The sequence below is a fragment of the Callithrix jacchus genome, chromosome 21, assembly GCF_049354715.1.
Source record: "Callithrix jacchus isolate 240 chromosome 21, calJac240_pri, whole genome shotgun sequence".
In the NCBI taxonomy this organism is placed as follows: Eukaryota; Metazoa; Chordata; class Mammalia; order Primates; family Cebidae; genus Callithrix; species Callithrix jacchus.
Genome location: NC_133522.1, coordinates 7560257 through 7572423, shown reverse-complemented (window position 1 = coordinate 7572423; position 12167 = coordinate 7560257). Strand labels below are relative to the sequence as shown.

The window sequence follows — 12167 nt, the reverse complement described above, 5'->3', positions numbered from 1 at the left end:
AAAACACTACTTGCTTATGATGCAGTACCCTCTAAGATTATAATGGAAATTTATACATTGTCTTAGCATCCTTTTAACATTCTAGAATGTGTGGTGATAACTCCTATTTCATTCCTGATATCTGTGATTTGTGTTATCTCTTTTTATTTCTTTGATCAGTTTAGCTAGAGGTTTAATAATTTTTTTTCATTGGGCTCACATTGTGTTTAATATGAAAGGCATGTAGAATGCTCTTATAAATATTTCTTTCTTGGTTTTCAATCTTTTTTTATTATTATAATACTTTAAGCTCTGGGGTACATGTGCAGATCTTGCAGGATTATTACATAGGTATATACACGCCATGGTGGTTTGCTGAGTCCATCCACCCATCACCTACATTAGGTATTTATAATTTTTAAATATATTCTTACTTTCCTCCATTGTTTGCCTATTTTTCTTTCTTACTTTTCTTTCTTCTCTTCTTACCTTACCTATTTCCTTCCTTCTACTTTCTTTGGATTTAACTGCCTGATATAAAACCTTAGATTATTGATTTTGGATCCTTTTTCGTTTTTATATAAGCTTTCAAACTTACAGACTTTTTTCTCCAAAAAAAAAAAAAATCATTAGATATACCACACAATTTTTGATGTAGAACAATTTTTGATGTCATCGTTAAATTATTTTTATTGTCAATCATCAATTATAAGAATCAAGTATTATCAATTTCTAATAGAATTCTGGGGGATCAGAAGACATTTAAACATTTTATCCACACGAAGACCCCCAGCGGCTATGCAGGTGATCTGAGCTCTGCCTAGAGGGGCCTCACGAGCTCCGGCCTCAGCTACGGCCTGGGCTTCAGCTTTGCCTCTGGCGCGGGCTCCACCAAGGCCGTGGTTGTGAAGAAGATTGAGACCCGTGATGAAAGGCTGGTATCCGAGTTCTCTGATGTCCTGCCGAAGTGAACAGCTGCGACAGCCCCTCCCAGCCTGCCTCCCCTGAGGCTGCCCCAGAGCCCAGGAGGGAGGACCCTGTGCAGGGGAGCACGGGGAACAGGAGATCCACCCGAGTCTCAGCCCTAGCCCTCATCCCACCCGTGGGGAGTTTACTGCCTGGGGACCCCCCGATTGCCCATGCCTCCAGCTGCAAAACAATTCAATTGCTTTTTTTTTTTTTTTTTTGGTCCAAATGAAATTTCAGCTAGTCGGAAAAAAAATGATAATAATGTATTGTATATTTCAAAATTGCTAAGAGAATAGATTTCAAATGTTTTCACCACAAAAAGCAAAAAGTAGTTACGGTGTTGATATGTTAATTGATATGTTAATTTAATTATTCTACATTGTATTCATAAACCATAACATCACTTTGTACCCCGTAAATATATGCTACTATAATTTGTCAATTTATAATTAAAAAATTTTTTAAAGACAACCCATAGAATTGAAGAAAATGTCCACAAATCATATATCAAATAAAGGACTTGTATCTGGAATATATTAAAAACTCTTACTATTTAATGATAGAAGGACAGATAATACAATTAAAAATAGGCAAAGTATTTGAATAGATAGTTCTCAAAAGCTATACAAGTGGCCGATAAGCACATGAAAATATGCTCAGCATCATTACTCATTAGGGAAATACAAATCAAAACACCAGGGAGGTAACATGTACACCCAGTAGGAAATCTGTAATTAAAAAGACACTTTGACAAGGATATGGAGAAATCAAAACCCTCACATTGAATGTTAAATGGTACAGATGCTTTGGAAAACAATCTGGCAGTCCCTGAACAGGTTAAATATAGAGTTACCATATGATCACCAATTCTACTCCTAAGGATAGAAATAAATTAAATAAAAATATATGACTATGCAAAAACTTGGGCGCAAGTGTGCATGGTATCACTATTCATAGCAGTCAAAAACTGGAAACTTCTCAAATGCCCTCCACCTAATAATGAGTGGATAAATAAAAATGTATTATCTCTACAAAAATACGGGGTATCCATACAATTCTGCAATAAAGTGGAACCAAGTTCTGAAACATCCTACAATGCAGATGAGCCTTGGAAATATGCTAAGTGAAAGTAGCGAGGTTTCAAAAGACTACATATTACGTAGTTCCGCTTACATAAAATGTCCAAAATAGGCAAGTCTATAGAGACAGAGGGTAGATTAGCAATTGCCTAGGACAAGGGAGGAGGGGACAGAACATGGACAGTGACTGCTAGTGGGTATGGGGTTTCTTGTGGAGATGACAAATACTACCTACAATTGATTGTGATGATGGCTGTACAATTCTGAACTTATTAAAAGGCATTGAGTTGCAGACTTTAAGTGGGAGAATTTTATGGTATATAGATTACAGTTCAGTAAAGCTGTCAACCAAATAAACTGTACCCGAGGTATGAGCTTCTACTAGTGAAACAGCAAAGAAGCAGGTAACGGGCAGAAGGAAAAGAACAGGTCTGGGACCAGGCTGAGCACCAAGGTAAGTGGCTGGAATCTGAGCTGGTAGGATCGTCCTAGAGGTTTTATAAAAACAACGACTCAAAATTTAAAATATTAATTGTCCGTGTAACTACTCTTATCAGTATCCTTGGCTTTAAAATCACATAACTATGCATCCTTGTTTTTTATTAATGGTATTTTAGGGGAAAAGCATATTTTAAATCAGTCATAAGATGGTTTCAATCCAATAAATGCCACTTACTAGCTGGTTGGCCCTAGGAAAAACCATTTGTAGTGTGTGAAATGGGGACACTAATTCTTCTCTCCTACTCTCAAAATACATATGAGGTTCCTGTATCTGGCGTGGTGCTGGACTCAAATGGCAGCTGTTACTAGAAGTCGTAGTAATAATCATCATTCACAGTGATGACTACTGCCCTTTCGCCATATTCCACTGAAGTTCCGCCGATAGGATAATTCAAACGGCATTGCTTAATAGGATGGTTTCTAGACCCTACAGCTGGAGGTAGCTAAAAGAGCTTTTCCTTTATATTCATATCAAACAGTTATGAAATGACAAATATTTTTATTTTACATAAAATATGGGAGCAAACAAACACAAATAACTGAATTTAACCCAATAGTAAATCATTAAAAGTAACGTAAGTCTCTCTTGAATCTGTCACTCTTTAGAAAAGAAAATAGAGCTCCATGTATAGAATATAGGAAACTAATAGAAATCACAATTTCAAAAAAGAGCAAGAAAAAATATGCAACTGAAAGCAAATAATTATTCTGTCAACTTTTTAAATGGAGAGTTACAGTTATGACAATAAGATAGGAGAAACACATATAAACTATGCACATTGTAATATTATTCTGTGACATAGCATAGTATGCAATAATTCCGAATACTTAGGACCAAATGTTTGCCTGTTTTAGAGTTTCTCCTTTATCTTTGAAAGGTTAATTAAACATCATGTTTTTGTGCATTCATCCATAATGCCCCTGCTAAAATGACAGTACAAAAATGAAATGACATTAAGTCAAAAGGAATAAAATTACATGAAAACAGAAAAATCATTCCATATTTTACTAGGAGGTGGAAAAATTAGTAGATAATGAAAGAGAGCAAATAAATGAGTGGTGGCTCGCCCCTTAGTACTCAGGAAAGGCTTGGCACTAAAAAACACACAAGGCATCTCAGAAGGTGAGGTGTGGCACAGACTGAAAACAGGTTATAAGTCTAATGTCTAATGGAAAACCCTGGCTGGGTTCTAAGATCATGCTCTGTAGCGGGGCAACATTTTCTCTGCTCCCATTCCAGGAGAGAGATTGGAGATTTACCAGGTACAAGGCACAGCATGGGTGGATTAAGTAAAGATCTACATGATAATAAAGAGTGGAATCTCCAATTCCATTACCTCTTATTACTCCCAGAATACCTCCAAGAAAAAAACCCGGAAGATTCTTAACTATAGTAATTGAACAGCCACAGAGACTCGCTTCTCCTTTTTCCATGGAAAAACCACCTCATTAACCAACTAAAGTGAATGAAGCCCTTTCTTAAGAAGATACACCTTGGCAAACAGAGCTTCCGTGTCCTACTATCAAATATAATGGACATCCAAAGAACAACAGACATTTTAAGATACTTCCAACATACAAAGCAGAGAGTGGATACTTGGGTAGGAAAAGAGGGCTATCTTATGTAACATCATTGGGTGAAATTGGAAAAGACACTTAATAACTTGTACCAGTCATTAAATATTATTTTTTTTGGAAAATAGCAGCTGATGTGTCTCATTTAATATAAAGGTTAAAGATATGTACCTGATACCTTTATGAACCCATGAATTTCAAATATTACTGAGTGTTATCTCATTTCTAGGTACTAGGCAAATTACTAAGGGTAAATAAAGATGAAAAAACAGTTTCTCCTTGGTGCAGCTGAAAGTCTGGAGGAAAAGAGACATGCACAAACATACACACAGAGAGAAAATATAATAAAGTATGACAAATGTTCAAATAATAAGATAGGCACAGTGCGAGGTGTCATATAGAAAAAATAATTAAATGCTTGGGAGAGTCTGCTTCCCAAAGCAGGATTAAGACACCCTTTAAAACAAACTCACTGATGCAATTACACATATAAATACGTGCTTTTCAGGGTCATATAAGGAAAATGTTATAATTTAAAAATATTAAGAAATTTTCTGCTTTTGAAAACTAAGACTTACATAAACTCTATTTCAAAGAAACTGTCTACATCGGATGTTCTTAGTAGGACTACAGTTCTAACAGTGGAGTATATTCATGTTAATCTACAGCTGGATTGGGCTGTTTCCAACTTTGTGCTATTATGATAAAGGCATTTTGAATAGTTAAAGAATTGGCATAGAGCTTTGAACAAATAGTATTAAAAGCCTTCAAGTGTTGCATTTAATTAGGCAATAATAATACATAGACAGCTTTAGCAAGATGTTAATTTGTCTCATTTCACATTTGTCAGAAGAATACATATAAATATATGACAACCAGTATTTTTTAAATAATCATAAGTTTTCTCCATCAAGGACACATAATAAACAATCTTCTAAATGCTAATGTTGTTGGATAATTTGGTTCCATGTCAAGCACTCTGGGTCTACTCTTTTGTTCTAGTAAAACTTCAAAAGTAGACATTAATTGCACTATTTTACATATACTATGAAGAACTGGCAATTATCCAGTATGAGTTTTATCCTGATTTTTCAAAAACATCTTTATTTTGTTTTGGTGTTATCTGTATAACTATGTAGAAATGTGAGGTAGCAATTGTGAGGAGAAGAGAAAAAACATGTTTACCTAATATATATGCCACTGTTTTGAACGTTATCACAGGGCACTGCAATGGGCTGAGCAGTCACTGGTAGAAATGCAAACAAACCCCCCTATCTGGTTGTTCTGAAGTTGTCTGGTTGCAATTTACATTTCTATGAAATATTTTCCCTTTAAAATTTGCTTTGTGTTGACAGGACGAAATTTTAATCCAAAGATTAGCAGATTCTAAGAGACTCCATAATGTGTTTGTTGATAGCCCGACAAAAACCTGAAGATTTTGTTTTGATTTTATTGCTAATACAAACAATGGCTCTAGGTAAAATACAACTATAATATAACAGAGAATAACATTAACATTTTCAAAATGCATAGATATACTGACATTGACTATCTCTTGAGATAACGGATTTTTGGCTGGAGGATTTGATTATATAGTAGCTTACCGTCATTAGTATCTATTTAAAGTAAATTTGATCAACTGTAATTTTTCTATCATAGTAGATGCAAATCATATAGTCTTCAACTTTGCGCCCAGCCACAATCACTCATTATCACGTGCAAAACACTGTGCTGCAATCCATTCAGTTGTGAAGCCGAGGAACAATGTGGCAACAGGGAAGAGATTATTCTGATGCTTGTGTTCATTTTGTTCACTACTCACCCACTCGATACTAGAGATGAGCTAACTACATCCTAAAGCAAGACTGTTGCATAGTGACCGACCTGGAACCTTCTCATTCAGTCATCTCCTTCACTATCTGTCACATTTCAGACATTGCATATGTATGGAAAATAACTCATAAATTTAGCTAACTAGAATGGGAATGTCAATGATTTTTTTTTTTTTTTTTTTTTTTTTTTTTTTTTGAGACAGAGTTTCACTCTTGTTACCCAGGCTGGAGTGCAATGGCGCGATCTCGGCTCACCGCAACCTCCGCCTCCTGGGTTCAGGCAATTCTCGGGCCTCAGCCTCCTGAGTAGCTGGGATTACAGGCACGCGCTACCGTGCCCAGCTAATCTTTTTGTATTTTTAGTAGAGACGGGGTTTCACCATGTTGTCCAGGATGGTCTCGATCACTTGACCTCGTGATCCACCAGCCTCGGCCTCCCAAAGTGAGCCACCGCGCCCGGCCCATGTCAATGATTTTTAACGTCACTGATCATTAGAGAAATGCAAATAAACCCACAATGAGATACCATCTCTCCGTCAGAATGGCAATTAAAAAGTCAAGAAACAACAGATGCTGGCGAGATCGTGGAGAAAAAGGAATGTGCTTACACTGTTGGTGAGAGTGTAAATTATTTCAACCGTCGTGGAAGACTGTGTGGTGATTCCTCAAAGACCTAGAAGCAGTAATACCATTTGACCCAGCAATCACTGTATTATGAAGATGTATGTTCATTGCTACTGTTCACAATAGCAAAGACTGGAATCAACCCAAATGTCTATCAATTACGGACTCGTAAAGAAAACTTGATACTTATATATCATGAAACTATGCATCCATAGAAAGGAACGAGATTATGTCCTTTGCAGGGACATGAATGGAGTTGGAAGCTGTTATCCTCAGCAAACTAAGGCAGAAACCGAAAACTCAGTGTTCCCACGAAGTTGAATGACAAGAACACATGGACATATGTGGGGGAACAACACAAGGGGGCCTGCCAATACTGGGGAGGCGTGCAGCGGGAGGAAGAACCTCAGGAAGAATAGCTAATACCTAGGTAATGGGTTGATCTGTGCAGCACACCACAATGGCACACATTTACCAACGTAACAAAACTGCAAATCCTGCGCATGTACCCCAGAACTTAAAATAACAGTTGAAGAAAAAAATAAAATAAAATAAAAATTTCAACAATCAAAAAAAATTTCTGTGAAGAATGAATTTAAACAATAAACCCAATTTTTTGTCAGTGATTTAGATATGATAATATTTTCTAGAGAATAGCCTAGGGATATTTTCTACTTACAAGCAAATAAACATTATTTTATAATGGATTATTTCCAATCCAGTCTTCACCTGCATACTATGGAATTATTAAATTATAATTATATTTGTTTAACATTTTCATACCTTTCTATTTGACTTCCTTCCAAAAGAAGAACTAAGCAACTACTTGGTGGGTTTAATGATTGCATAAAGTAATCTGAGTAATTATAAAAAATTAATTTTTTTTTCATAAACTAGGAAGCAGTGACTTATTTGATTGCTTTTATTGGCATTGGGAATTTTCATTTTATTCTACAGTATTTTTTTTCAAAATACTGTAAAAAAGTACTTAAAATCATTCACCTAAAAATTGATCTTTTGATGCCATGGGATAAGTGAGTGTATCTTAAGAGATATATGAAGTGAGGCTAGTCTTCCTCAGTTAACCAAATAACTCAAGAAAAACATAAACTGTTTTTAAAAGAGTTATGTTATTTAGGCCTGCACTATTTATACTAGTTTGGTCTACACTATGTACCTCCTTCTAGAACTTCTCAGGATTTTGTTTCCTTCATTTTCCACTTTGTGGCCATTTATTACAGTTGACAGCTTAATTGAAAAGAGCAGGAGAGATTCAACTTAGCCTTAAAGTGAGATCGATATCACCAAATTAGTGCAATATGTTCTTAATAAAATATCCTTTCTGGCAAAAGCTCAAAGAACAGACAATTATTGTATTGTCTATTAAGACATATTCCTCATTCAACATATCTAAGATTAAAAATAAACAAGACCTTAAAAGTACCAGTGTTTTCTGGATCTTTCCCCTAGGCATTCAAATAGAACTCACCTGAGATGGGTTAATTCACTTTAAAGAACTTAAAAGCAGTGAACTTAAAATCTGAGATTCTGGCCTCTTTCTCACTGAGAGTGAGGCTTCTAAAACGTAGTGTCTCTAACGAAGCAGCCTACAGTGTTAAGTCCATGGTATCCTCTAGTCGCTCAGAGAAACCTTTGCTGAGTCCTGTGACTGTCCTGCCTGCCAGGTTAGGTATCTGTGCATTGAATAGCAAATGTAAAACCTCTAGGGTATGATGTCCTATTGCAACGCGCAAGGTGCATTTTCATCACTGATACCCAATCAGTTTGTTTGCTGCGGTAGCAATAGCAGAAGCATCTGAAACCGTCTATTCCTTTGGCATCAGAGATGGTATATTTTTCACACCTTCACTTAATATAACTACTCCCGAGACATATCATTAAATTATGAACTCCAACTGTGGACGTCCAAATATGTCATCTAGAAACACCTTAAAGTTGAAGTCTTCAGCTCTCCAGATTGCAGGTTGGTTCCTATTGGACAACTTGCTGTTCGTTATCGTGGCAGAAACTCTGTATAACGTGGAGGCATTCTTAACCTGCCTGTCGTTTGGACTTTCTCCATGGCTGTCATCTACAAGATTTATTACAAATTAGTTTCAGTACCAAGTGTAAAATCAAGGTGGTCAATATCATATCTTCTAGGGAAATTACTGTGTCCTATTATGAAAGTTATAAATCTTGATTCCTCTGAAATTATTTTCATTGTACTCTGCTAAGAGTAGCCACAAACACATTGTCATATATTTATAAGGGATAAAGACAAGAACTGTGCAAATCGTGGCACAGGAAATTGAGGCTTAAGAATTGTGTGAGACACTTAAAAAAATGAAATAAATACTAATTATAATCTGACATCATTACCCATAATTCTGCTAACATTTCTGAGCACTAAGTGCCAAGCATTGTGTTTAGTGTTTTATAAATGCTAACTCATTTAAATATGTGATGCCAGAAGAATATGAAGGATGACTTCACCAATGGAAGGAAGGTGGGCTGGAAAGCATAGGCTTGGTCTGTAAGAAAGACTGATCTAAGATCAACTTTGGATAGCGAGAAGTGTTGAGAAATGGGAGAACAGAAAGGATCTCTTGGTTAACAGTTGCTCCTTTCTGGGAATATGAATCTAAGACAGTCAGGCTCAGAGTAAAACTCAGTCTTGGGTAGGTTCATCTGTAGACTACAAAAGCGGTTCGGTGCTCTGTACGAAAACAAACAACAACAAAAATGTGTCCCCCCTTTCTCGGTATTGGAGACCTGTTGACCTGTTTCTGCTGGAAAATTGCCACCTTCCAAGAAGCAGTCAAGTCTCTAAGGGCTTTTAAAGCAGGTTTCGGAACTTCGGGAAAGCTAACTGGACTCTGCAGGGCTACCCTGAAAATCATATAAAGCCAGAAACAGAAAAGGTCACGTGTTCTCTCCAGGTCAAAGCAGTAGAAACATGCTAAGGCATCCCCTGGATAAACCACCAGGGATGCCTGGGAATAAAACTGCGAGTAAATCCTGACCCTATTATCTTGTCTATCTTCCTTCTCCTCAGGCTCCAACCCTATGTCTTTATCAGAAAATGTCTTCTTTATGAAATTATGCATAAATTAGCCCCCGGGCCCACCCAAAGGCTGTTCACGATCCGACTTCCGAGGTCCGGCACCTATAATTCCCTTTTTGCTTTCTTTAGCTGGCCTCTCTCATTGCTAGCCACCCAACAGGATAAAACGAGTCTCTGAGAAGAAGACGCAAAGATGAAAAAAATGCCAGGCAAAAATGATTTTATTTTAAATGTTTTCGGAAAGGCGGTTCGCGTCTTTTCAGATTCCCTGAACTGATCATCTCCAAGGTATCACTCAAGTTAAAGAGATGGGACTTTTTTTCTCCCCCGCCCTTCTCCACGCATCAGTGGAACAGGAGGGAGGAGACGGAGGAGAGAAGAGGCAGGGAGGCGAAAAAGTGACAGAAGCAAGAGAGAAAGGGAGAGGGATGTGGAAGGAAGGAAGCCAGGAAGGCAAGAGCAGAGGGGTGCTCGGCGTGCTGGAGAGCCTCCGAGGTCCGCCCGCCCGCAGGCGCCGGGACCCGCAAGGGCGGCGCAAGACTTCCCCGGCGCGCAGTCGGCGGCGCGGCCCCGGGAGCAGGCGGCACGCACCGCTGTCCTCCCGCTCCGCGGGGTCGCCCTGCCCTCCCGCGCCCCGGGGCTGGGGGCGCCACCTTGCCCGCGGCGACTGCGGCAGGGAACGCCGGGGGTGAGTGTGCGGATCGCGGGGAGCCGGGAGAGCGCGTCACGCCCGCAGCTGGCGCGCAGGTGGGGAAGGGGCGTGGGGACGAGGGGAGTGGGCGGCCGGACAGCGCCTGCTCTGCGCGGAAACGCTGGGAAGCCGGCGCCAAGTCCTTTCCCACACTACTTTGATCCCACGGCGCAGGAATGCAAGAATTGCCCTTTCCCTTTCTGCCCGCAACCTCTGCTCCCTGGGGGCGAAGTTTCGTGGTGCTGGGCGGAGACAGTGGTCACGGCTGGGAGGAAGGGAGGTGCCTGACCCGGGCCCAAGGGCGAGGGGTGCCGGTCCACGCCGGCGAGACCCCACTTAGGGCGCAGGCACCTTGGGGAGCCGCTGGGGTGGAGAGAGAGGGGGCACGAGCCAGAATCCAGCAGTGGAAGGACGGGAGCGTCTTCTAATCCACCCGTCGGTGGGATCTTGGGAGGATTCGCGGGGGGACGGTAAGATAAATGTGAGGAGCTGGAAGAAGCCGTAGATCGGCAATTGTTTGGAGTTTTCCAACTTGATTTCCCGCGGGTGCGAACCGTTGAGGTAAAAGGGTAAGAGAGAGCTTCCACCTCGCGGCCGCAGCGAGCCTGGCTGCTGCAGGTCTGACCTGAGGTAGGGCTGTTTGCTCCTTCCTCTTTGGAGGGGCGATCGAGCAAAAGAGAAAGGGGAATCTGAGAGGCCGGCAGAATGAGGGTTCATCCTCAGGGGTCCTGCCCCTGAAGGGGCTGTGAGAGCTCAGGAATGAGGAGAAGAAACGTAAACCGAGATGGGCATTTGGGGAACTTCCAGTGCTGGATTTGATGCTGAGGTTATTTCAATTGTCATCGAAGACGTGGCCACTGATGGGGCCCTGGATGAGAGGGCCCTTCCTAAGGCCAGGCCCTTTGGAAGAAGCCTTAAGGAATAGATTTTGTTTTTCCTGCATGTTAATTACTTCCCAGGCACCTTGACGATGGTAATATAGTTAAGATGATTTGTTAGGTGAATATTTAAGATGACATAAGCAGGTGACGTTAACCTCTCCCTCATCTTCTAGAAGAGATATGTAATTCTTGCAATTTGATTAAATTTTAGTGGGTGTTCTATGCCAAAATAAAAAGGAAAACAGTACAAATTTTAATGTAGATTTAGCTCTAGTTCCATTTACATACAAGTCTTTGAAATTTTATTTGATGATCAACTGTCTAATGATGCTGAAGTTTGGTGTGCCCCATTTGTCTGTGTTTCTTGTGAGAAGTGGAATGGACTCTGGGCTACCTTTCAGTGATAAAGTGAGGGCGTCCACAGCAGAAGCAAACCCGAGGAAGACTCCACCATCGCGTCTGAGCCTCTTCCTCTTCCTCCTCTCCATTTTCTCCTCCCCTAACTCATAAGCAGGTCCAAACATCAGCACCTCATGCCTTCTCTTAAGGAAAGATTCCTTCCACCCGATTCTAACCTTTGTTTCAAAGTCAGTCTTGAGAATGAAAGTATTTATTCACCGTCTCAATCAAAAGGGGTTTTCTAAGCTTTGGGAGAGGTGATTCAATGAGGAACAAACTCAGATATTTCTAGAACAAATTTTACACTTGCCTGCTATTACCTTGTTCCTATGAAAATAACTTGCTTTACTAATTTTTAATCCAAGGAAGTTCAGTGTATTTTTCCACACATCTCTTAGTTAGTGTGAACCATTCATTCACCCTTCATCCATGTGGGCTTATTACAAAGCTAATAAGCTTAAGTTATATTATGGGGTTGTTCCCTTTCAACAGCATACAAAGAATTTATTTGTTGGAATGAGGACTTTAAAGAATAACTCATGTTTTGCCATCTCGCCTTGCTAGCCAAAT

At 39.7% G+C, this 12167-nt stretch overlaps 1 protein-coding gene across 4 annotated transcripts in view; it reads left to right on the top strand.

Annotated features, from left to right (window-relative positions):
• Positions 1-10178: 10178 nt before the first annotated feature.
• The window catches only part of HTR1F (5-hydroxytryptamine receptor 1F), a 147069-nt gene continuing 145080 nt past the window's right edge, over positions 10179-12167 (top strand). For 2 of the 4 annotated variants that reach the window (XM_017967211.5, XM_035282862.3), the window contains exon 1: positions 10179-10314. The gene's annotated coding sequence lies outside the window, so the exon portion shown is untranslated. Of the gene's footprint in view, positions 10788-12167 lie in introns of all 4 variants that reach the window. The other 2 variants (XM_035282863.3, XM_035282861.3) reach the window with 2 other exon arrangements.